The sequence below is a fragment of the Phlebotomus papatasi genome, chromosome 3 (assembly GCF_024763615.1).
Source record: "Phlebotomus papatasi isolate M1 chromosome 3, Ppap_2.1, whole genome shotgun sequence".
NCBI lineage: Eukaryota > Metazoa > Arthropoda > Insecta > Diptera > Psychodidae > Phlebotomus > Phlebotomus papatasi.
In genome coordinates, this window is record NC_077224.1 from 52,475,900 (window position 1) to 52,482,320 (window position 6,421).

The window sequence follows — 6,421 nt, forward strand, 5'->3', positions numbered from 1 at the left end:
GAAGATCCCCGTGCTCCTTGTTATGAAGATCAATCAAAAAGAGATTAAAGATCATCTCACTTAAATGAAAACATATTTTTTAATCCTTCTGCAGGAGTCTTTATACAGATCAGAAAATAGTTACGATATCACAAACAGCTTAAGCTGTTCTTCATTCAGAGATTCACAATAAATAAACAGAGAGACAAAAAGAATTTAACTAATGCCCAGCGCACAATAACTTTTGTTTGTAAACATGTTTTCAAAATTTCCCATGAGAATGAGCGAGATGACTAGATCTAGATCTCACTCACTCTCATTTAAATGTCAAAACAATGTTTACTAAACAAAAGTTATTGTGCGTTGTGCATAATACCCAACGTACAATAACTTTTATTTTGTAAACATGTTTTGTAACATGTTTTGTTGTGTAACATGTGTCAAATCAATGAGTACGATACCTTTTGCAAAAATAATTGTATATGAAAAATCTGATTGAAAAAGTGGTGCCGCATACGTAATTTTTTTTACAAAAACTTGCTTAAACACTTCCGAAATTCAAATATTCGATGTACAAATTGTTTGATCAACTGTCATTATTAAATAGATTTGACTTCCAGAGACATCTATCTGTCAGCAAACGTGAATATTTTTTTCCGTAGGCAACACTTTAAGGCGTCTACACATTGAGAGCAGTTTTCGTCAAAAATTGCATTTTTGACAGAAATTTGACGTTTCCACCTACAAGGCTGCAGGGAATTTCCTTCAAAAAAGCAATTTTTGACAAAAATTGCTCCCAATGTGTAGAGGCCATTAAGCACAAATAAAGAAGCAGCAGCCGTAAAAGCATATTTTGCAGATGTTCCAGAAACACGCTTATACCATGGTTTAGAATTATTTGAGGGTAATTTTTTCAAGTACGTCAAAGTTGTAGATTATTAATTAGAAAAAAAAACGGATCTTGGAATTATGTATTCCCTTTTACCTGTCCGCTCTCGAAAATTTTCACACATATTTTTTTTTTGAAAACTTGCATAAAAGCATTGGAAGCAATTTTCGTCAAAAACTGCTTTTCTAAAGGAAATTATCTGCAGTGTAGCTGGAAACGTCAAAATTCTGTCAAAAATGCAATTTTTGAGGAGATAGCTCCCAATGTTTAAAAGCCTTTGAAAAGTTACTTGGATCAGAAAAATTAAAAACATGTTTCCTCTAATCTTATGTAAGTACAACAATTGAATTTACATAGAGTCTTCTAAATTCGAACGCTCAGGGGGTATTTTTGATATTTCTCACCTATCCTTTGAACACCTATCCTTATAGGAAAGTGTGGATTAATAAAAAAACGTCATATTAGTTACATTTTATTATATATACATTAAATAAATTTCAACATTTTAACAAAAGTGTCAATAGGGGTCTCCTGTCGAAGAAGTGTTCCTTCAACCCTACTGAACGGAGCCATTTTGTCTTTTGACTTCAGATGAATCTACTCATATTATTAACATTGTCCACCGAAAACTAATTTTTTTAAATCAGTTCCCAATCTCAATGGCTGAATTTTTAAGTTTTTTAAATGAAAAATTCAGAGTTTAAATGTACTTTTATATGATTAAGATCTTGAATCAAAATCAAACATTTTTTTTTATTATGCTGAAAATGTTTTTTAGAGAAAAGGGACAGATAATCCTAACCGGCTTATTGTAGGTGAGATTCTTAATGTGAGCTAACTCGGAATGTATGCAAATTCGATTTAGAGCTGAAGTTGGGGATCGCTATTCAGTTATTTTGAATCAAATTCGTGAAATTATACAAATTTTGTATTTAAACCAAAATATTAAGGATTTGGATGGACTGACAGAAAAGTGATATATGGGTGAAATGTAGACCAGAAAGTTCTCTATAATTTTGCCATAGAACATGATCTAATCGATTACTCAGAAGCCGAGATAAGCGCGGTTTTTGTTTCTCAACTCGTTTTTTCGACCAGATCGCCCCAAGTGTTCATTTGGTGAATTTCAACTATATGAAAGAATTGTTGTATTTTGTGAGACTTTCCATTTAAAACCCTATTTTAAGTGTCTTGGTGGAGTAGAGGCAGTCAAATTGGCATCTGAGTGATTTCAAAGCGTTATTATGGGAAAAATCAATTTTTTCACACTTAAACGGCAAAATTGGACAGATCGCATTATCTGATCGAAAAATGATGTATGGACGAAATATAGAGACAAATGTCCTCTACAATTATGTCGAAGTAATCATCAAAATTGGTTCAGCGACAGTCGAGATAATTGAGGTTATGTGATATTGAAATTGGTTTTTTGACTGTAGCGCCCCTGGTGTTGGTCACACGAAGTTCAAATGTTCTAAAAAGTTGTAGCATTTAGTGAGATCTTTAGTTTAACCCTGTAACGGGTAAGACCGCCTCCAGGCGGTCATTCTATAAATCGCATTTACTGCCATAATATTACTTATTTGAAGTTTAAATATGTAATTTTTTAGTCTTTTTTGTCCACGTAATCCCCCTTAACTCTTTAACTCAAAACTCGAAGGTTCGAAAAAATCATTTGTCTGACTTTTTAGAGCAAAGCGAAACTGCCCGTTGGAAAAATTTTGTTTTTGGGTTACCGGTGATCCAATCGTCCTTAAAGGGAAGTGACATTGAGTGTAAGAATAAGAACTCATTCCTGTCTTTAAAGCTTTCAACCTTAATTTGTCTCTATAGTCTAAAAAACATAATATTCCGCCCCTACACTTCTTGATTCTCGTTCTTTTATTTACTTGAGTTTTGGGCTACAGCCCAACTCTTATCGCTTCTATGAATTCACTCAACTCAATCGTCTCTCGTAAATGTTTTATATTTTCTCATTTAGCGCACGCGCGGATATCTTTCTTGTTGACTTATCTAATCACTCTCTGCTCTAAATGTGAATATTGGCGAAAGTTGATCCACCCCCCTGGACCCAATGTGACTCCGTGGCGCAACGGTAGCGCGTCTGACTCCAGATCAGAAGGTTGCGTGTTCAAATCACGTCGGGGTCAATTTATTGCTCTTTTTTTTATTTTACTTGCCTGTTTTAATTTTATTGAAAGTTTTAATTGAGAGGCATTGGGGTGTCATCTGAAGACTTGATATCTAAGTTTCCGTGGTGTAGTTGGTTATCACATCCGCCTAACACGCGGAAGGCCTCCGGTTCGAGTCCGGACGGAAACAATTTCTTTTTTTTAATGATTTTTTTTTCTCAAGGCAAGGGAGAAAGAATCTCAAATAATTCAAATTACTCTTTACGACATGTTCAATTCAATCTATTTTTCAATTATTTCTGACATTGAGTTTTCTGTGGAATTTTCACGCATGCACTCAATGTCCTCTCGGATTTCGAAGGGATAACAAGATCGCCTTTGTGTTCAAATTCTACAATAGTCATGCTCAATGGGAAAATGACATGAGGGGGAGACTGATTAAAAAACTTTAAGGTAGGAAGATGTATTTTTAATTGCCGTCGTTTATTTAAATTCAGCACCCCTTTGGAATTTTCAGCAAAGGGCCCTAAAAAGTCTGTGGAATGAAATTGTTAATGTAGTGTTCCGACATTGTGCTAAACGATTATTCAAATTTAATTGAAAAAGAACGATTCGATACGGTTTGATGGAATATTTGACTATAAATCACAAATTAACAGTGACTGGTCAAGAAATTATCAGAAACAATTTTTTTTGCTGTATTATGGTGCGATGAGAGTAATTTATTTATGTCAATATTAAGCCGGATTCAGACCTATGGTTTAAGTAAATGGCGTAACTTCTATAATTTTTTCCAGGATTAAATTGTTCAGAAAATTTTTACTTAAGATTGAATATTAAGGGCAAAATGATACATTAGATTTTGAAAAACCGTCAAAATTGTTTGTTATTTAGAATTTCGGGACCTTCAAGAACTGGGCTAATGCCCTAGATACACTTACGACTTAAGCCGAGAGACGAGTTAGTGGAAAATGTCGGAAATGTAGTTTGACTATTATTTCTAATATAATTATGCTAAGCCGTCTCTCGGCTAATCCTCAGGTCTATCAAGGGCCTAAGCCTCCAGTCTGAAACCCGTATTAGGCTTCGCTCGGGACTTTATTGAAACGGAAAGATAACCTAGCTTATAACAGATACATAATTATTGTTGCAAATAATAAACCAAAATTAACAAAAGTTTTGTGCTTTATGTCGAACAAGAATAGTAATTTTTTAACCACAGAAGAAACACTTTTGGTGCGGAATTCTTATTTAATTCTGAGGTTAGTCAACCTCATAACGGACTACGATTAATAAATAAAATAGCAGAAAATAGGCTCTTATCAACTAAAACCAATACACAAACTGTGTATACTGCTTTTATTTTCCTTCTAATTTGAAATGTGATGTTATGATGAACATAACCTCCAAATTGAATGGAACACAAACTTCAAAAACCACCCAAATATAAAAAATTATCGAAAAAAGATTTGAAATATAGCCCAAGTGGTGGAGTTGCTTGGTGAAATGGTTATTTTGTAAACTTTTTGATAATTTGCCTATTATTAAACACCTCTACTCACTGAGTAACTCTTTTGGCAGCTTTTTAGTGTGATATTTTATCATTTTCCCTCATTCGAGAAGATTGTACAGTGCCCGCTTTATTATTTGGATGATTGGGAGACAAAATGACAGATTTCCGCTTCGTTATCCGGATGGATTTTTTGAATTTGTTCAACGTCTCGAAAATATAATACAAGATTTTATTTGTAGAATTAGTATAAAAGTTTTAAAAAAGAATAAAAAGACATAATTAGAGAACTCTATGCTATTATGCTTCATTTATCAAACAAAAACATGACAAGATAATTCATTTTTATTGCTGAACGCACATTCATACATAACCTCAATATTTTTATGACATCTAGAAATTAAAAATATACCTGCATTTGCTGAAAAACGCCTTATTGTCCATTTTATGGCTTTACGATATTTTTCTCAATTACACCTCGATGTTTGATGTTGTACGCAAAGACATGAGCTCGAATGGTAAATATCACATTTACATACTACTCTGAATTAATTTTGCTATTTCTTGAGGCAATTTTTAAGGTTAGGTGCCGATTAAGCAAGCTAACAATACATTTATGTCACTCCCATGAAAAGTTGATGTTTTTATACGGAGCGCTATTTAAAGCTAACTTATAAATAGCTCTCAGACGCAGTTCACAGTGTTCTGAGGGAAACTCATGGCGGATAACGAATTTTTGAGGTTAGAATTTGCCGTCAACTGAATATTTTACGACAAAGCATATTTACGAAATTGATGCAATCTATCGGTTTACATGAATTCACAGGAGTACACAATGGGTCAAGTGGTAGAGCACTCACTCTATGATGCAAGTATCCTGGGTTCGAATCCTCTTTAGGTCACCAGGAATTTTTTTTTGGCGTTAAAGGTGTTCGAATTTGCATTCAGTGAACTTCACTGCACTTGATTTCACGTAGTATGTGACAGACAATCCCATCCCATATAAGAAAAATAATAGTGAATGTTCCGAACTGACCTTACGATAAGGTCTAAGTTCCTCTATGGAATGTTGCCACCATTATTATTATTATTATCGGTTTACTAGAAAAATACTACGGTATATATATGAAAGCAGCTGTCATTTATGCCGGTCACGCTCTTACTAAACAGACAGTAACTTATCACAACTTTGGGGATATTGTTCACAGTATTACTGCCGACTTTGAATTTACAGAATGTAGTAAATAATTAAAATTAAAGTTCTTATTGGAAATGTTGTAATTTGATGACCTCGCGCTGCTCTAAAAAAAAGTTTCGTTAAGCAGACAAACAGATCTTTTCAAAATTCTGTCAAAAGCATGTTGTTCACCAATTTGACGAATTTTTTTTTATATTCTATATGACCGGCCGTGTCTGGTCGTTTTAACTCTACAGGCGATTCCTTATTAAATGAATGTATTGATTTTTTTTTATTTTAAGGAAAAGTCAAATTATGTTTAAAAGTGTAGTAGGGGAAAGTACTCTCGCTTCGAACGTTCATGTTTTCGGATAATATGAATTTCTTTCAATTTTCCCAAGAGATTTCCACGTGATTTTCTCATAATTATCAATAATTGATAATAAGCTCACTAATATTTAATAGAAATGTTTAAGTCTCTTAGGAAAACTTAAAGAAAATTCACCTTATTCGAAGGCATGAACGTTCGAAGGGGGAGTACTTTCCCCAACATAGAAAAGCAAATAAATGAGACAAAAATATTCTCTATGGAAAACTTCCTTTCGACAAACTTTAAACAAGATCCAGTTGGCCGTTGATTTGACAAACATATCCATATTCTGTGTGAATCAACTTATTTTTAACAAACTTTTCTTGTTACTTTGACAAAACCAAGGGGTAGATAACTGTGCCGC

At 33.6% G+C, this 6,421-nt stretch overlaps 2 non-coding genes across 2 annotated transcripts; both read left to right on the forward strand.

Moving 5' to 3' along the window:
* Positions 1–2,946: 2,946 nt before the first annotated feature.
* On the forward strand, positions 2,947–3,018 carry Trnaw-cca (transfer RNA tryptophan (anticodon CCA)). The gene has a single exon. It is a non-coding gene; the product is annotated as a tRNA-Trp (tRNA).
* A 98-nt stretch (positions 3,019–3,116) lies between these two features.
* Trnav-aac (transfer RNA valine (anticodon AAC)) lies at positions 3,117–3,190 on the forward strand. The gene has a single exon. It is a non-coding gene; the product is annotated as a tRNA-Val (tRNA).
* The last annotated feature ends 3,231 nt before the right edge of the window (positions 3,191–6,421 follow it).